Source organism: Zosterops lateralis (genome assembly GCF_965231275.1).
Source record: "Zosterops lateralis genome assembly, chromosome: 6".
NCBI lineage: Eukaryota > Metazoa > Chordata > Aves > Passeriformes > Zosteropidae > Zosterops > Zosterops lateralis.
The window spans coordinates 3,585,817-3,605,857 of record NC_139761.1 but is presented as its reverse complement, the minus strand read 5'-3'; the positions used below and the strand labels follow the sequence as shown (position 1 = coordinate 3,605,857).

Sequence of the window (20,041 nt, the reverse complement as noted above, 5' to 3'; positions counted from 1 at the left end):
CTGCTTTTGCAGAGACTGAGCTCTCACATCATCCCCTTCCCGATGCCTCCCACACAGAAGAGCCCCCACCCCGCCCAGCTCAGCACTGCTTGACCACTGTGGTTCACTAAACACTCTTGAACTGGAAACCCTGCTCTTGGTAGCCAGGAAAATGGTGAAGGATGAACTTTCCAGGCAGGAAAAACAGAAGCTGGTTCAGATCCACCTGACTTGATGTCTGCTACAGCAATTTCATGGTTTGTCTAATGATGGCGAATAAGAGGTTAAGCGTTTGCCTACATTTGAGTAGCAGGAGCCTAAAATAATATATAAAATATTATATAAACACATTCCAGTCTTCGTGACGAAATCTCTGCTGAGCTCTACACAAGGGTAAGAAATGTGTGGGGTGGAGGAGATGAAGGCAGGGCAGTGGCAGAGCAGGAGGAGGAGAACATGTCCTCTGCTCCAGGGATTCCAGGTAGACCAGGAATTAGGCTGCCATGATCAGCAACAGCAGAAACTGAAACTTTTGTAGTTAAACACCATTTTCATCAGACTACCCAGAGTCTCTAACAAGGACCTACCTCTATGAGTGAAACCTAGGCACAAAACCAGCTGTTTCTGATGTTCTCATGCTGCAAAGATATATATTCACAAACAGTAATTCACAGAGAAGAAAAAAGCATATGCCCAGTGCTTTAGGAAAATCAAACACAAAATCGTTACTTTCCCAAGAACCATCACTAAGAGGCACTGAAATTCTGACTTTTCTCCAAGCTTTTGTCTGGCTCTCCTTCTGGCTTTACTAACACTAGCATTTCAAACTCAGCAGGAACTGTATCACAGAAACATGATTATATCCACACCCAAATAAACGCAACCACACCATTTCAAGAATGCCACTCACTTTTCCAATAGCTTAAATAAACCCTCTCCACGGATCCCTGGTTAAGAATATCACATGTCTTGTCCTAGTCCCACTCCTCTGGAGATCAATTGAGAAGTGAAAGATAAAAAAGCCAGACAAAATTGAAACCCAAAGATATCTTGTTTGCAGTAAAGAGCTGGAGAAACAAAACCATCAAGAGAAGTGGTTCAGGTCAGGAGCAGAACCCTGATCCAAGCACAGGCATTGCATGGTGGGATTTCATGAGTTTAGGAAGGGACCAGCAACTACTAGAGGGAAGGAAAAGCTGACAAAATAGACACAGGCAAGTTCAGATGGGCACTGCAGCACAGACCCAACCACAGCTCCATACAAAGCATGCTTTTTCCCTCCCTCTGTAGCTGCTGGGCTATAGAAAAGAGCTGAAATAGACTATTAATGCCAGCAAGCTCCTGACAAGTTCCTACTGTGTGAAGAGTAAAAAGCTGTGCTTGTGAATTAAAAAAAAAAAAAAAAAGGAAAAGAGAAAAAAACCCAAAAAAACCCAGCATTTAAGCTAGCAGATATACTTACTGCCTTTTAACTAGCACTGTTTCTGTACCAAGGCTGATCCTTAGCAGAAGGAGCTGCAGCCGATTTGTAAAGTTTTGCACAGAGTCGGGTACAGCCCGAAAAACTGAAATACAGATGCACAGAGAAACAAAACAGAAGAGGAAGTTAAAACCCTAATCGTGTTCTTCTCCCTCTACTGAAACCACCCCCAAACATATGCCTTTCTGCACAAGATGTGGGAAGGACTTGGGTTTTGGCAGCAGAAAGCATCACATCCTCTCAGCCGCGGACGGAGGCTCAGGGAACAGTCCCACAAGATTCCCTGTCTTATCACCAGGTTTGAACTGCTGCAGCTCAGGAAAACAAATGTATCAACTCAAGCAGGCTGCAGTCAAGGTCTCCCAGTCTGTGTAGCAATTCACTACAGCTCTCGATATTTTGATAAGTGCAAGTGTGTTTTAGCTGTAGCAACAGTAACTGATCAACAAACCAGTTCAAAGGGTGGGCACATCCTCTCAGAAAATTTACTTTCTTGAAAGGAGGCCACGGCCTCGGGACTGGAGCTGAGCAACAATTGCCCTGTGGGTAAAAAACATGTGTAAAAACACATTTGACCACCCCACCTCCATGCAGGGCAAGCTTTGGGATGTCACTTTGAATCAGCTGGGCAAAGAGCACCAGCACACTCAGGATGCAGAAGGAGGCAGCAGCAAGTGTTTCAGAGCAGAACTCAGAGGAGTTAACACCAAAAATAGTCATTAGAGAGGATAAAGTCAGTGCTGAGGCTTTATAATAAGATAAGGGTATTTTTTTTCCTTGCAAGAACTGGGTTCCGTGTCCATTCTCCCACCATGGAGCTCAAGCTTTGGTTACATGATCTGTGTCTCCAAAGGAGTAATTTACCAGACATGAAATTCTGCCATCTCCCAGCCAAGTCACCTCTCCCTCCCTCCCCAAACACCCCTCAGGACACCTATAACAGCTCCAGATTCTCCTAAGCTTTGGCACAAAGTCTTTCCTCATCCCAACACTCCCACTGGGAATGGTCCACAGCAGCTCCCAGGCTGGGGCTGACACTGAGGTGATTGACACCTATAGGAACATAACCATTTCCTTTTAACTGCTCTTCAGGTAATATCTACATATTTAAAACACCTAAAGAACTGCCTTTTAACCCTAAAGAAGCCACCACAGGCATCGTTTGCCTTGTGAAACATTGAGTGCTCAGCTTCCCCTCTGATTGTCAGTCAGATCTGATCTGATCTGATCTAAAGGCAATGAAACTGCCACAGGGGCTCCAGCTGGAATTAATGTGGGGGAGCTTCCTGTGTCTACTCCCACACCAAAACCAGCTGATGGCACTTCTGCCAGGCACCAGAGCCCTTTGCTCATTTCCCCACCAAATTCACTCCAGCCCTTCCTTCTCAAAGCTCCTCCAGGCTCCCATTCTTGGATCACACCAGACAGAGCAGCAATTGAAATAAAAACTGAAGATTCCCATGTGAGCAGAATCAGCAGAGGCCACAAGGATGATGAGGAGTCTGGAGCACCTCTCTTATGAGGAAAGACTCCAGGAGCTGGCTCTGTTCAGTCTTTCACATCTTCCCCTTTATCAGCACTGCCTTCCTGTCTGATTTCTCACCTGAAGCCACTCAAGGAGCTGGACTAGGGCAGAATTGACCCCAAGTGGCTGGTTCAGCTCCCTGAACCCACTTACCCCTGACCTGGCAGGACAAGGTTCTCAAACCCAGACTGGACTCAGCCATTTCCAATCCACACCTGGAATCATGCTGGAAAATGTGTCTGCTACAAAGTGGATTTTAGGTCCTTTCAGTGGAAAGGAACACTTCTGAGAATGCAAAGGGAGCAAAATCCAGAGTGTTTCAGAAGCAGGGAAATGAGCATGTAGAGCTCCAAGGCAACATTTGACTCCTCACTGCTGTCAAACAGCACTGCTTGCTGTACTGATATGCATGTGAAATGCTTATTCCAATGAAACACTACAGGGAGAACCTGTTTTCCTTCCAAGATCATGTCAATAAAGCTTGAAAGGCTCCACATTCATTGCTTACATGGTTTCTCTCTAGGTGGGGTAAGCATTGGAAGGACTAAGTTGTCCCCTCAAAAGGAAAAAATCTCAGAAGGGAAAAAGAAAATAAAGACAAGCTCTGCTGCATCCTTTTAGCCCTGCGTGACCATTGGGAAAAATAATATTACAAGTGTTTCCCTTGTTCAACTATTCCTGAAAGGTTTCAGCTGCCTCACACGATTTGGGTAAGGACATCACTGGCTGCTCAGTTGGGAAAGAAGTTAAGAACTGGCTCATTAGATTTGTTCTGCTCGATCCAAGAGGAAAACAAAACCAGTAAATCCCTCACTGGGCAGTGCTGCTGCAGCAGCTCTGGTGACAAAAACACACGGGGCTCACACATCCCTCTGCTTTCTAGAAAGCTGCCTTGGCACCCCTCGGCACCGCCGCGTGCCCTGAATGACAAACTGGGGTGAGCAAACCCTCACAGGGCACAGCCAAAAATCCTCCCTGAACACACCACACTGAGCCCACAGGACCCACGAGCCACCTCTGAATTATTTAACCTATAAAATCACGTCTGCTTTGCCATGCAGATTGTGAATTAATGAAAGCTCAGCTGAAAGGCCACTTTCTTGGGGGCGAGAGGAAGGAGAAAGCTTCCAGAAGCCTTTCCTATTATAGAAGCAATAGAGCTGGTTCCAAATATAGTAGAGCAGCACTCCCAGAGCTCTGGAGACGTCGTGCCCTGGTTTTGTGAGGCTGAGGTCTCGCTGGATTGCTCCTGCACATGCAAAGATGGGCAGAAAGGGCTGCAAGATGCTGAATTGACGTGAAAAGGGAGTTTCAGGACAAACAGCAGAGGCAGAAACCCAGACAGCCCCTATGAGAGATCAGCCTGAACACCAGGAGAGAGTCAACCTGCCCCACTTTATGGAAAGCCAGTCAAAACCAGCAAGAAGAAACTCATCTTTTTCAATAACACAAAATAAGCTTGCTAGAAAAGATCCTGATTATTATTATTATTATTATTACAACCCTGACGTGGCAGATTAGGATTGCCAACAATCATTTCATCACCCTGTTTTGCCTGTGGCACCAGGGGTCCTGGCTGGAGAGCTGCACTTGACTCAACTTTGGCACGCAGAGGGTGGATTTGTTTTTGCTGTGACAGCTCATAAAGTGACCATCACACGCCCTGCCTGACAGAAATTCCTCACCAGCTCACCAGGAACAGTTTGTTAGTGATCCATCAGCACGGGATAAGGACCAATTTTAGTTCTTCAAGTTCCCTTCTCCTGTTTCACGGCAGATCTTGTAACACAACAGAAATAAACTCAGTTGCAAAACTCTGATTACAAGTGTATCTTTGTGTATCTCTGCGTCTGTGTGCTCCAGCATAGGACTGGGCTTTTGATTGGTAAAGAATAACAAAGTAAAATGTCACCAGGAAACCAAAGATCTCCTACAGGACACTACAAAGGGAAGAAAGCTCCCTGCACCATGGCACAAAATGCACAGGAATAATTGCTCCTGCACATCTCCTCATGGGGTACAAAACAGCTTCTAAAATAGCAGAACTGACTTACTGAATCTAAAATACAGCTGACTTCTAAATAGCCAGCAAATAAATAAATAAATACCTAAAGTTCCTTCTTTAGAACTCTGCTAACAAGGGAAACCCCACAGCAGGTGACTCAAGATTAAGCACTAATTTCATCAGCTTAAAACTCAATTCACTGAACAAAATGTGGCTTTAGCTGGTTTGGAGCAGCCCTTGGGTTGCCAATTCTCCTTTCTGAGACCACCTCGTATTTCCCCATCACAGGTCCAGCCCTACATAGTTTAGCAGAATAAGGGGTAATTAATTTATTTTTACTTCTGTGGAATCTTACACTTTACCCAAAAGGTTATTTTGTGCATTTCTCTGTCCTATACCACTGTGGGCACCTTTTCAGCACAAAAGAACCCAAAAAAACCACTCTCCAAAAAACTCCAAGCACACCAAACCCACCCAGACACAAAAAACTCAAAGCAGAACGACATAGTTTCATCCACATGGATTCATTCTGCCAGTCCATGCAGGGCTGAGAGGTTATAATATCCATCAGGCATCTCTAAAGTGCCCAGATTTTTCTTAAAGGTCTCCAAACCCAAATTCAGGAAACCTTACTCATCAGCAGAAACACTAGATTAAATATAACAGGACCAAAAAAAGAGGTTTAGAAGTAACTGTGCCATTACTTGCAAATATTTGGATTGGTTGGATAAAGCCTTAAGCAACCTGGTCTAGTGGGAGAAGTTCCTGCACATGGCAGGAGGTTGGGATGAAATTATCTTTAAGGTCCCTTCCAAACCCTTAACATTCTGTAATTCCAGGATTTCTGTCATGCAGATACCCAAGTTTTTTCTATCATATTCCTTAACCCACTCTATTCTCACATAAAAGCATTTTCTGCTGTTTTTAGTATCAATGTCTCATGAATTGTCACAAAATCTTACATCTTTTGTTTAAAGTAGGCCACTGCTGGTGCCCCAATGTCGCACTTTCACAGAGAACTATCTTGCACTTTGCAAGGACAATGCAAAAATGCTGAACTCAAATCTCAAATTTAAAGGTCAGCAGTTTACAAAAAGGTCTGCTCTGCACTTAGGGAAAGTGCTATCCAAGTATAGCCAACTTCAGGACAGATTTCGTGCAGAAAGTAGTTCAAACGATTTTTCACAGCACATTTTGGAACAAAATGCCTGATTACATCTGCAAACTTCCACCAGAACAGATTCCTCAGGAACATCTAAAAACAACTCACCCACCCACAAACAAACAAGACACACCACCACCCACACCCTCTGAACAAGCTTTGGATTCACTGGGATTTCCAGCTGTGTCTCATAAAACAAAACATAAAGCTTCTAAAGAACAGGTTGCAATCTGAGACAAAAAAAAAAAAAAAAAAAAAAAAAAAAAAAAAAAAAAAAAAGGAATCACTAATTAGTGTGAGGTTCTAACAGAGCTTCTACTGGAGAAGGTCAGGGCTATCCCAGACCCTTTCCAGTCATTTCCTCATGTTCCACCACAGGATGTGGCTGAGCCCATCACTGAACCAAGTGGTAGCACTGAGGAAACATTTAAGAAAAGGTGAAAAACACCTGATAGAGAGACAGTGAGGAAAAACCCCACCAAGGCCAGGGAAGGATAAGGGGCACTCCATGGCAGAGCAGGTGACACTGGAGAGAGATGTTGGCTTTATGCTTCTTTTATGTTTCTTACTATTATTTTATTATTCTAGCCATCAATAAATGATTTTTTTGTTTGTTTTGTCGACCACAGTAATCTCAATGAGTAATCTCATGAACTTTATCTTGACCTTTAACTTCTCTTGGCAGTCCCTCTGTGACATCTCCAATTCCAGCCCCTGGCAGGCAACAACCTCCTCTGGACCATTAGGTGGGCAGGTGGATGTGTCTGTCCCCTGCAGCAGAGTCACCTACTACAGTCACTCACAGCTTATTATTAATGTCAAGTCTTCAGGAGGGACAGGAATAATCCTTTCCAGTCTCCCTGTTTTATTCACTTCTGACTTCTGGGAAATGTGGTGCAAACCCCACTGGGACCCCCTGATGTAGGGGGGAATTCTGAGCTCTCTGAAAACATCCTATTTCATGGAACCATTAAAGGTTCAGGTTGGAAGGGACCTCAAAGTCCATCCAGTTTCAACCCCCAGTCAAGGGCAGGGACAACTTCAACTACTACAAGTTGCTCTAAACCCCATCCAATCTGGCCTTGGATACTTCCAAGGATGGAGCAGCCACAGCTTCTCTGGGCAGCCTGTGGGGACAGAATCACATCCCTCGACCTGCTGCCCATTCCTGTTTTGAAGCAGCCCTGGACTCAAGTTATCCCTCTGGACTGTGAGCACACATGGCTGGCTCACAGCCCTCTCTTCATCCACCAGAACTCCCAAGTCCTCCTCTGCAGGGCTGAGGACTCAGTGACTCAATGGCTCAATGATTTCTTGTCCCAATCTGCACTCACACCTGCCCTGACCCAGGAGCAGCACCTTGTACCTGGACTTGTTGAACTTAATGAGGTTTTCCATTCCCATGAACACCACACAACCTTCTAATAACTCCTGGACCTGGTGACACAGCTCCTCAGTGAGGACACACCTTTTGGAGAGTTGACTCAGCCCCAGTTTCCTGGACAAGGAACAGCCACTCTTTACAACCAGAGGCCTCCAGAACTCTGTTGCCACCAGATCTCTTTGGGAGGGACACTCTGGGACTGTTGGAGCTGCCAGGAATGAGCACTTCTCCTACAGCTCCAGGCCTGCAGTGTGAAGTCATGCAAGGAAAGAAACAGGACACCACCAGGGTGTCACAGCCAGCAGCATGAAGCTGGAATCCTCACCAGGGACAGGAGGAACAGCACAGTGAGGCAGACAAGACTCACACAGCACTTGGCAATGCAAGCAGACCCCTCGATATCCATCAGCCAGAACCAGGCACCTGCAGAGCTCATCAGAGCACTGACAGAGCAGCAGGAGCTCAACAGGGAGAGAACAGGGCATTGCTGAGCAGAGCTGAACAATCCCAAAGCAGCACCAGGGTATTTCTCCAGCTTAAACTGCTCTGCAGCTTGTAAAAAAGCACAGAACCCACTGAAAGGGACCAGAAGGGATTTTGAACACCCAAAGCACAGACACGTCACACGCCATGGCCAAAGAGCTCAGGATGAAGACAGAAAGCAGCCAAGAGGACACACTACAAATCCTCCCCAGACAAAATAATCACCTGAATTTACAGAAATTCCCAAGACAACGTTACACACAAAACATTTGCTAAACCAAGTCAGCTTCAAATAAACTCAAGGGTTTTGACTGGTAAACTGCAGCAGTAACCAACATTAAATACAGTCTCTTATTGCATCAATGTTTCAAAGGATTGTTTAAAATCTAAGCTGATCTAGAAACCTACCAATTCCACAGATCTTTAATCTTTTCTTAGCTCTGTTTTGAAAGAATTTTTTTCCCCTCCCATTAATAACTCAAGAATTATTGAAGTTAAAAAATAGTTTGATATTTTCAGAGCTTTGCAGTCAATACACCTAGCAACTGACACAATTAAAATTTCAGGAATCCTAAGCATAGCACAAATTCCACTGTAACTCATTTCTTGAGGAAAAAAGGCCCCAAAATAGCATTGAAATTTCAGTAAAGGACAACTTCTGCACGCTTCTGAACTATGACAACTTCTGCTTTCTGCTCCTGCCTTTCCATTTTCACGTTTCCTTCTCAAAATTCAGTGGCACAGACCTATAGGAAGACACCAGAAATAATCCTGGTGCAATTCTTTCCACGTTAATAACAATTTTGGAAGTATGAACTTTTCTAAAGTCCACTGAAAACATCAGGCTCGGGTCTGTTTTACATGACTTGATTTTTTTTTATGAAAAAACACAGAAAACATAAAATCCTAGAATGGTTTGGGTTGGAAGAGACCTTCAGGATCACCTTGTTCTAATGCCCTGCCCTGGGCAGGGACACCTTCCACTATCCCAGGTTGCTCCAAGCCCTGTCCAACCTGGCCTTGGACACTTCCAGGGATCCAGGGGCAGCCACAGCTTCTCTGGGCACCCTGTGCCAGGGTGTCACCACCCTCATAGGGAAGAATTTCTTCCCAATATCTAATCTAAATCTCTTCTCTTTTATTTTAAAACTGTTCCCCTCAGTCCCATCTGTATCTGCTCATGTAAAAAATCACATTCCCTATTTTTTCCAAGTCCCCTTAGGCACAGGAAGGGGCTCCAAGGTCTCTCCAGAGCTTTCACTTTTCTGTGAACATTCCCAGCCTGGCTCCAGAGCAGAGGTGCTCCAGTCCTCAAAGCATCTTTGTGGTCTCCTCTAGACCCACTCTAACAGGCCCAAAAAAACAGCTTTATAATCAAAACAGAAAAGGAAAAAATACCTGCATTGCTCTCTAACCCAATTTTCCCATTGCTCCCTCCAGCACAAACAGTATTTTCTTCTCTAAGTTTCCCCCTCTTGGACAAAATGGAGAAAATATGAATAAACCCCACCAAATCTCTAAGAAGTGAAGCAGAAAACAAGGAGCCCACAGCTGTGGTTTAGAAGGGATGGTTTAAGTGAGGAGGCTTTGGAACTGGGGGTTGTGACCCTGCTGTGGAAATCCTCAGCACTTTACAAGCCAAATGTGCCACTCCAGAGCTCCCCCTCACCACCCTGGCTTTCAACAACCAATTCTCCCCCAAAAGCCAGCCCAAACACTGAGTTACCAAAGCAATCACCAATCCTGAGCCCTCACCATTTGACATCTCTCACCAATTCTCTACGAGCTTGCAGGAAATAATTTCAAACAGCTCCCTCAAGAAAATAAGTTTCAAGCCTTAGTTTTTTCCATCCTGAGCCATCCCTGCACTATTTCATAGCTCTGATAATTATACCACTGACTAAACTTCCATCTGGGAATAACTGTTTTTATCATCACTATTAAAAACAGTCCCTCACACTGTCAGGAATCTGGAAATTCACTGGAGCTGCATCCCACCCTTCGGCCTCTCAAAACACTACAGAGCAATGAAAGTATGTGCTGAAACCAGAGGATCCCTGTGCTGAACAACTCCTGTAATTTCTGGGTAACTGGAACTGCTTCCTAAGCCAACCATGGAGGCTTTTTTATTGATTTTAGAGGGGCAAGTGGCACCAAAGCTCTGAAAGTCAAAGTTTTCCATACTGGACTGGGAAAGTTTAGTTACTTTTAGAAATGCAGCAGTGACATGCATGGTAAAAAGCTTCTCACATTCAACTAGTTTTGTAGTTTTTATGCTTTTTTTAAAAAATTGAAGTAAAAAGATGATCTGTAGTTTTCCTTTCCTAAAAACACATTATCTTGGTTTTTACACCTTGGCCAGAAGAGTGACTGACAGCTCTCAGAGATGCAGAAAAACAAGAGTTGAAAGAAAAGTGGATTTAAAAAACAGCTTTTAATTATCTGAAGGTACGGTTGCCAAGTAGACAGCAAAGAGGCCGTGCATCACTTACAGATGGGAAAATTCCCTCAGGTTGATTTCACAGCCAATTACAGTGGATTAACCTATTAGGAAGAGCAAAATAGATATATGGGGGTTTTTTTTGTGGATGCAAGTTACAACAGCTTGAAAAATCATTGCCACTGGTACTTTGATACACAGGATCAGCAATCTGTTTTATCACACTTCAAGTCATCACCATCCATAAACACACCCTAGAAAAAAACCTCACCCTCTTTTTTAATGCATCTTCTGTCATTATTTCCTTCTCAGGGAATGGCACCTCTCTTGGCTTTGAGTATCACTTCATATATCAATACTTCTTTTACTGTTGTTAAAGAGAGGCATCAAACACCTTCAAGCTGTTTTACACACACCTTTGCACACACATATATTATTATATCTGCCAGGGGCCACTGTAAAAGGCATTTGTCAAGCAGAAAAGCACCAAAAGCACTGATTTTCAGCTTTCCAGGGTCCCTCTGCTAAATCCTGGGTGTGCCTACTTTTGTTTGGTATCAAGTTCCTCCTGCTGGCTCCGCTGCAAGAGCAAACTACAGGGATAGTTAAGTTTTTCCCCACCACCAAAAACATCTGTTCCTTCTCTGAGTTCTGCAGACTTCCTTCCCTTTGACCATATCACAAAGCCTCTCTTTTCAGCAAGGCTGCCTTCTTGATAGTCCATCACCATTATCTTCTTGTTCTCTGCAGAGCAGCTTCAATCACTGGGTCCTGCAGAGCTTCCAGTCCTTTCAGCTCAAGGCCAGGATCTGAATTCAAGCATCATGATTTACACAGAGGGTTGTTAGACTCCTTCCCTGACTCTTTTTTAACACTCCACAGTTTCCTGTCCTGGGAGGCAACCAAACTGCTACAAGAAATGCCAGTTTCTGTTAAATATCCTCAATTCCTGTGACACTGAGCATTTAAAACAATTACCTTACTTCCAAATCTCGCAGTATAACAGATTTTATTCCACAAAGTGCAAAGATGAGCAGAAATTCCTTGAGCACCAAGGAGTGTGAGTTGGTTATTTGCTGCATCTCACAGCATTTCTAGTTAACATTCAGGCTTGGCACGACCAGCTCAAGCACAGAACACAATGTCACCCCTCAAAACCCCACTGCTCAACCTAAAGGCACTTTTTAAAATTATTTTTTTTAAGGGTGCATCAGCTGCTCAGTGAAAAGTGGGAATGCTTCGTTTAGCACACACACACACTTGTTAAACTGCTCACAGCATGCAAATAAAACCCCGCATTGTGCAAAAGTCATTCAGCCTCCCCATCCGTAGATATGAGCAGTGGAACCGCGGCCAGGAAAGAGAAAACTTGGAACAACGTGCAAATATTTCAGTCCCTTATTCCCAGTGTTCGCATCCCAGGCTCAAACCCACAGCCCTGTCGTGCTGAGGGGTGACCATGCTGGAGAACCTGCCCTGTGCAATGGGTGGGAAAAGGCCCATTATCTGTCTTGCCCCTGGACTGCACTCTTTTATTTGTAGTTATTACTGCAAACTGCCTTTTTTTCCAGACAATGGTTGTGTTATTATAGGTACCTTCATGCCGTGCCAAAGCACATACACACAGCAATTCAGAACAATCAGCCTTGTTTTCATGGGAGCAAAGGTTGCAGCCAAATGAAATGGGTGGAGATCACATTAAACAATCTTGGAATCTGCTAATAGGATATAGGAAAATGTGACCATAATGCAGATGCGGAGTTCCCCTTTCACCTTCCAATGTTATGGATAAAATAAAAGCTTTGGAAAACCAATTAAACTGTTTGAACAACATTAAGCAAGTCAAAGCCTTCTCAGGGTGCTTACAAGACCACTGAGAGGTTCCTTAAAATTAAAACAAAGCAGTGGCCTTTCAAAGCTCTGAAACCAGAGAGCATTTCCCCACCCCAAAACAATGATCTCTCCCACCACCTGTTTTAAAGATATAGGAGACCTGCAAGTCATCTGCTTGTCCATGGTGAAGAGAAGCTCATCAAGACAACTGCTCCTGTCTTAAGAGACAAAAATCAGCCCCTCCTCTAAGCAGGGAAGTTTCACACTGAGGCACCTTGGCTGGTCAGCTGTAACCTGCATTCCCCTTGTTTGCTTTTGAGATGTGCATTAGTCAGCTTTCTCCTCCACAAATCTGATTGTGCCTCTGCATGATCGTGCACTGAAGTCATGTCCTTGAGCGTGTGACATCAGTCTGTTGCCATGGCAATGCACAGGGCAGTCCAAAATTCAGTATTATGGCATCACTGCGGGATCAGACAGCAGAACAAGCCAACGCCTGAGAGCTGGTTAATGCAGCACGAACGGCCAAGACGTTTCAATCTAAATGTTAAAGTGTAACTGCACTTCATCGCAATATTCTCCATAAATACGCCCAGAAGCCTCAAGAAAGACAATCCAGAAGGTCACTGAATTGAAGAAACAGGCAAAGCATCATGCATCACTAAAAAGAAGGGCAATATGTTTCCAAGGATGGCCACCAAGTATGAAGAAAGCTTAGTTCAGCTCTCTGAATAGAAACCACCATCTGTTCCTAAGGCAACACCAGAGCTGCCTGAAGACATCATCCACAGAGAAACAGGGATGGCCCCTCAGCACCCCAAACCAAGTGTTAGGCTGCACCCAGTTTTTCTGGAAATCAGAGACTGGAGGATCACAGCACTGTCAGCCCTTTCAAGGGACAGCATTACATAAGACACAGTTCTTCAATTGCAAGCTTTGAAGCAAAGATCAGTGCATCAGTAACCCAACCTGTAACAAAGCCATGTAGTTAAAAAAGGGTGGTACCTTCCAAGAGTTGTTATTCCGTGGAGGGTTAGACATTACAGTTGTGTAGGTTCCTTGCACACTCACGAGAATGGCATTTCTGAAGAGCAAAAGGGAAGGAAAAAGGAAATTAGTGACACAGTAACGGTGTTAACAACCACTACCCAGCTCCTAAAACCCAAAAGATCAGGTTTGCCCAGAGCAAAGGGCACATGGGAACAACAACCCATGCATTGCTGACCTGGAGAACCACCAAATTCAAGGTCTTCAGTGCTGGCTGATGGAGTACACCCCAAAAACAGCCCAGCAAAACTACAGGTGGCTGGGCAGAAGCCAATTTGGCACGATGAGAACAGATAGCAGAGAGGAGGGACCGCAAAGCCCCCAGAAGCCACAGTGGACCTCTTTCTTTACCGGTTCCTCTGCTCCCATCAAGCACACACGTTTTGGGGTCTGAGTGTGGACTCCCAGTGGCTGCTCTGACACTCTAATTTCTCAAGCCCTTGGAGTGCCAGTGCTGCTGTACATCAGTTTCCGTGTGACCCAGCCCTTCCCCGCACGCTCAGCCGGTTTCATTTCGCCTCCTTCCGCTTTCCCTTATTAATCCACGAGCCTCCAATAACTCAGTCAACACTTCCTCCTGCAGAGCTGACCTCCAGCCCTGCCATAACCCCAGACGCGCCCACGGTTTCTTAACGCTGCCATTAACCAGGCACATTTCGTGTTCTCCACACGGATGTAGCCCTCACCCACTTCCAACCCCTCCACCCATGTCCCTGGCTGTAATTACCCCAGCCCTCGTTATCTAATACCCACCACAAGCCTTGGGGCTGGGATCAACTGTTTGTTTGGCTCTGCAGTGTCACACACACCCCAGTGGCGCTGTATAAATAAATTCCACAACCTGTTGGAGCCTGAGCTCGATGGAGGCTTGAATTATCCCAGTTCCCAAGTGACTGCTGCAAACACCTTCGCTCGCTCCCCGCTCGCTTTACGCAATCGGCCACCAAGGAGCTCCAGGGCCAAACACACGACAAGCCAACTGCCCCCACAGAGCACCACTGCACAAAAAACAACTTAAATCCCTCTGCTTTTCAATACAAATTGCAGATTATAAAGGGATGAGACAGGCAGAAGCACACAGCTCTCAGAAATGCACCTCTGCTCGTCACCTGAAGGACAAGTTCCACGTGCCAGTGTCACCTCTCAGCCACCAAAGCAGCCAGGCTTTGCCACAACCCTGAACACTCAGCAGGTTACCCAGTCACAAGCCTCAAGTACCAGGGAGGATGTGATTCTGGAAGCAACTTTGAGCCAAATGGATTTCAGAGCAAAATAAAGCCAGCAGGCTTCATCTCCATGGAGCTCCTGCAACACAACATAGCCTCAGCAAGTCACTCAGGGCAGAGGTCTTTCTTATTAAGTACCTAGTAAATTCAGATTAAAGTCAGACAGCTTTTCCCCCTCCCTCATATAAAAATCAGATGCTATCCAGCCCCGAGGAATCAATCCAGCTTCTGCAATAAGAAAAACCTGCTCACAGCTATATGACACCACACACGATCCACAGGATTGTGGCCCTTCAGGTACTTATTAAAAACCTTTTCCCTAGAAAAGTCTCCAGTAACAATTTGCCTTCAATTCATTTTCTGCAGTGAAGATGGATGGTAACCAAGTACTGGATATGGAAGCACGTGAGAAGTCCCAGTGCAGCCATCCCAGGCCATAAACACACCAGTGTAATCCCATGGACCTTCACCAAGTACCCACCTGCTCCCACGTGCTGATTCCAACATCAGAGGGGCCATCAAAGCCCTGAGCCAAACACCAGGAAGGCAGGAAGGAAACACCAAGGCACTCTACAACTATTAAAAGGTAAACAGAAGCCAGAGAAGAGCCAAGGCTGGGTGTATGTGATGGTGTTTACAGGTGGAGGAACTTTGTCCACTCACACCAAGGAGTTGTGCTTTGCTGATGCTTCCTGACTACCCAGCTGAACCTCCTGTCCACAGGAGAGTCCCTTTCCACCTGGATTACCTTTGGAGCAGCACAAAAGATGTCACAAAAGCCCATTTTTTTGGCTTCTTTTCCCTACAAAGTCAAGGCACCCAACCTCTTAAAAAGGCAGCGTGGCACCTGTGCTCACACATGAGACTCACATCCGCAAACCTTCTCCTAAACAAACCATGAGCAAAGAGCACTGTGAGTCAACACCCCCAGCAGGTGAGGGTTAGGCAGCCCTGCCAAGTTAGAACCTCATTTTTATTCAGGCAATACCCAATCCAACCTGCCAGCCTCTTGTCCCTGCAAGATCAGGGGTTAGAAAGGCATACAGGAGTCTGATCAGCTACAGACTCTCAGGAAAAATGTAATTTTTCTCAATATGAATAAATAAATGCCTCTTTTCACAAAGAAGATGATGCAGTCCATCTCATTAAATAAGTCACACTGTTCCTACCAGAGCATGGATCCACTACAGTACACAATGCACAAGTTGGTTTGCAAAGCATGTCTGGGCCTTTCCCTCTGAAAGCCACCTTAAAAACGTAAAACTCAATTAAGGGGGCCTTGTATTCTTTAATCCTTTGAAATTCACACCACTTCACCTTATTTATTCCCAGAGCTTAACGCTGCAGTTGGATCTACACAACCAACCAAGTTACAACCAAGCCTGAACTCACAAAACTATTAACTTTTACGGAGTATATTACATTTTCTTTCCCAAAACGTTTAACCTGCTAAGAAAGAGCTGCCTTAATACATTACCATCCTCCCATTGTCCTGGAGTGAGTTAGCAGGCTCGCAGCAAAACACAGGGAGAGCCAAGCACACTCTGCCTCCCGGCCAAGCAGAGCCTGCAAGAACAGACCCCCTTTGGGGCAGCGACAGTTGAGGTCAATTTAATGGGAAAACAAACTACTTTTCCATTCAAGTCCAAAGCAGAGACAAAGAATTTTATGTGGCTCAGATTGCACAGTCAGCTGTCTTTTTAGGAACGGATCAGATTTAATGGTTCTGTGGCAGTCCAGAAAAAATGAGCCTGAAGAGAGTTTAAGGTTTGGCCAGCACTGCACTGTGCAAAGTCCAGGCACTTGTCTGGGGTGCTCTTGTGGCCTTCAACTGGTACCTTAAAGTCATCATCAACAGCAGTTCCAGGTATTTAATGAGACCCTGGCACAGGTTGCCCAGAGCATGGAAGTGTCCAAGGCCAGCTTGGACAGGGCTTGGAGCAACCTGGGATAGGGGAAGGTGTCCCTGCCCATGGGAGGAGGTTGGAATGAGATGGGCTTGAAGGTCCCTCCCAACCTAAACATTCTGGGATTTTATGATTTCCCAGCGTTCAGCCCAGAGTACAAATTCACTTTTACCCTGTTTTAAAGAAAGGCAAAATCTCTCTCCCAAGCTCTCTGCCTGATAATTCTCTTTTGCATCACATGGGCTGCATTTAACACCATTTCTACACCAGAGAACCAAAATGAGGCAACGCTTCAACATGACCACCCTCACCACAGGGACTCGTATTCTGAAGCAGCAGAGATGTGCTCAGGCTCTTTCACTTGACTGTTTCAGGGCCTAATACAGTCAGAAAAGCTAATTAACATTTATTGCTATGGAAAGGAATATAATCCAAACCTTCACTGGTTTATATCTAAACCCTCTGAGACATCAAATGTCAAAACTAAACGGATCTTCACCTGGCAAACATTTGGAGAGCCTTCAACTGAAGCTTCCAGGTAAGGGAATGCAGTATTTTAGGATATTTTTGCTCCATACACTGGGGACATCCCTCTAACACAAAGCCCAGAGAATCATCATGACAGCTGCAAAAACAACTTTGTCCTGGCTAACATTCACATAACGAAATTACAGTTTCACTCCAGGGAAAAAGGAAAAAGCACTTAAGTTTTGTTTAGATTGAAGTGCTGTGAGCCACGCCACTTAGCAGGGCTGCTCCAATGATTATTCTGTAATGAAGTAACTGGAATTGGAAGGTATGCAATTAGTCCTATCTCCTCCTCCTCCGCCACCCCCCTATCAAGAAGAAAACCAGCACAGACGTTATCACCTCTCCCTGGAGCTCTGCTACCCTCATCACTTAAAATACCCAAAAAGCAAAGTAGGGCTGTCACTTACAAGCTGCTAACAAGCCTGGCTTGGCCCTGACTGGCAGCAAAGGTGATATTCTCAGCATCTCCCCAGGAGAAAGTTACAGGGTTACCTAATGGGAAGCTTTCTCAGGTACCCACACACACATATATATTAAGCTTAACATCCCTGCATTTAGCTATTTTAGTAAAAGCAAACCACTTTTGAAAGGGGAGGAAAAAAAAAAAAAAAGCACTGCTGCTCCTAGTAGCTTTAGGTTAAAGCATCTCTCACTAATCCTCCTGGGCATGCCCAGTGGGAAGGGAATATATTAAACTCAGGACACAGGTATCACTTGCTGGCACTCTGGGTAGTTTTACTGACTCCAGCCTGGCTCATTTTACCTGGGTCATTTACCCTTCCCTCCCCTAAAGAGCTATGCTTTATGTCAGTAAAGTGGGATATTGCAGCTTTCCCATAACTGCAGCTGAGGGATGGAAGATGCAAAAAGGGCCCAGACAGCCCAGAGCCAAATGGAAACTCAGTGAATCCCTGATCCCAAACTGCGAGTCTGATAAAATACAATCTGACATTTATTCAGGCTCAAAAGCTCACTCATCTCTTCCCCTCCACCCCAGTGATACCCGTTGGTCTAATTAAAGACAAGGCTTCTCTCAGCAGCCTCTGCCTTGCATGTATCCCAGTAAAGACTCTCTCTCTGTGACCCAAGGAACACAGGAGAGAGCTGGGAGATAGGGGCCATTCCCTAAATCCTTAAAATAAAATAAAAATATTAAATTAAAATAACCTTACAACCACCATTAAAGCAGCATCAACAAACATGTTCTGTATAGGTTCACTAGAAATGCAACACGTTTTATTCAGTGAAATTCACTCAGTTGAGTGAATTTCACTCAGTTTTCACTTGTTCCTCAACAATTTCTTTCCTAAGTTCTTCTCAATTTCTTAAAAACATTTTCCCAAAGAAAATGGGCCATCCCTGCAGGATGCACTGGTGCCTTCACTGTTGGATTCAGTCAGGTCAGGGATGAAGCTGTGTTAACCTCACAAAATCTACATAAAGCCTTTCCTCATTTTGTACATCTACTGATCCAAAAGAGCAAAAAGGGCTAAAAAAACTCAACCCTTTTAAGGCAAGAAGAGTGTGCAGAATGCTGCAGAGACATTTGCTACAAAGGTATGTAAACTACTGCTCTTCATCCTACAATTTACCCCATGGCCTCCAGCTGACACCATCTCAACAACCCCACGAGTAGCTAAAGCTGAACAAAGCATTCATTAGGAAAACTGGTTTAGTCCACTGCTGGTGGCATCCCATGTCCTCTCCATGGAGGAAGAATGACTCAGACTGCTCTGGGCTCCCATCCACAGCACAAGGCTGCAGAGAGCTGAATTAAAAAGAGAATTCCCAGTAACTTCTTACCAAAGTCACGTCTCCAACTCCTTCTGCTCAGAGACCAACTCGAAGCGAGTTGGTTTATATTTTAATATGACTACATCTGCAGTCCTACTGCATCTAAAAAAAAAAATCCATGAGCACTTTAAAAGAAATACAGGAACTTTTTTTTTTCCCTTTAACACCATGGAAGATGGATTCATTGCTATCAGTAATCCTCCCACAGCCCCAGTTTCAGAAGCGGCAGCAGATTCGCAGAGATTTCAGCCCCCAAAAACAAGCACTCTTTGCATCACTTCATTCATCTGTTTATTAAGATAAAGTTACCTCATGGGGAAGAAAAAAAAAAAAAAAAACAATGGTAGAGTGTCATCCATCTTTAGAGAGGAAATTAAATAAAAATCCACAAGGAACTAACAGTCTGTCCCACACTTGCTGGCAAGTGATGGTGCCATGAAGGATAAAAAGAGGTGGATAAATCCATTTTCAGGCAATGAGATTTAAGAATTTTTTACACTTGCCTCAAGTGTAAAACATGTCCTCATACAAATGTTCAGCAGTGGATCCTCCTCTCCCCAGCACCAGGACACTGTGCAGGAGGTCAGGAAGGGAAATGAACAGGAAAAACCATCATGGCAAAGCCAAAGTTGCCTTTCAGCAGGAGAAAAAGGGGCAGTTTTGCATGTACATTTACAGGGAGCTAGTCTCAACCTCAGGAGTCAGGGTGGGAAGAAGCACAGAAGCTCTGAAGACATAAAAACATCAAGAGGCACAAGAGCAAAGACTTCACAATGGAAAGGATTTTTAGACTTTACAATAAAGGCGAAGCTCAGAACAAAGACCTCAATGAAGAGTTTCATAAATGAAAAAAGAACTGGGGTGCTCTGGAAGCACATGAACATAATCCACAATCCCACACCAGGCGCTATCACTGATGCACAAGCCCTGCTTGAACCCAGGGTCCAAACTCTTTTTTTTTATTTTAAAACATAGCCTCCAGTAGGACACAACTCAGAAAGCCAGACCACAGGCACAAGCCATGAGCTTGTCTTTGAAGTTCAGATACACCAGAAAATTACTTCACCTCCCTAGATGCAGAGGGGATAGTGCTGCCTTTGATGCTACAAGACATTTTGGTCTTAAACTGCCCAAGGACTTCAAATTGCTCTCTGGGCTGCAGCGTGGCAACACCCAAGCCTACACACACACACACGAACATAATTATGCCTGGTCTAGACTTGGGGGGAGGGAAACAAAAAAAAA

At 44.8% G+C, this 20,041-nt stretch overlaps 1 protein-coding gene across 6 annotated transcripts in view; it reads right to left on the bottom strand.

The window, feature by feature from the left end:
- FBXO34 (F-box protein 34) overlaps positions 1-20,041 on the bottom strand; it is a 39,944-nt gene that overhangs the window by 12,964 nt on the left and 6,939 nt on the right. The window contains exons 2-4 of one of the 6 annotated variants that reach the window (XM_083863295.1): positions 13,297-13,375; positions 1,442-1,544; positions 567-617 (exon numbers count right to left, since the gene is read on the bottom strand). The exons of 1 other annotated variant lie outside the window; for it this stretch is intronic. The gene's annotated coding sequence lies outside the window, so the exon portion shown is untranslated. Of the gene's footprint in view, positions 1-566; positions 618-1,441; positions 1,545-13,296; positions 13,376-18,805; positions 18,899-20,041 lie in introns of all 6 variants that reach the window. 4 more of the 6 variants (XM_083863296.1, XM_083863294.1, XM_083863293.1 and 1 more) reach the window with 4 other exon arrangements.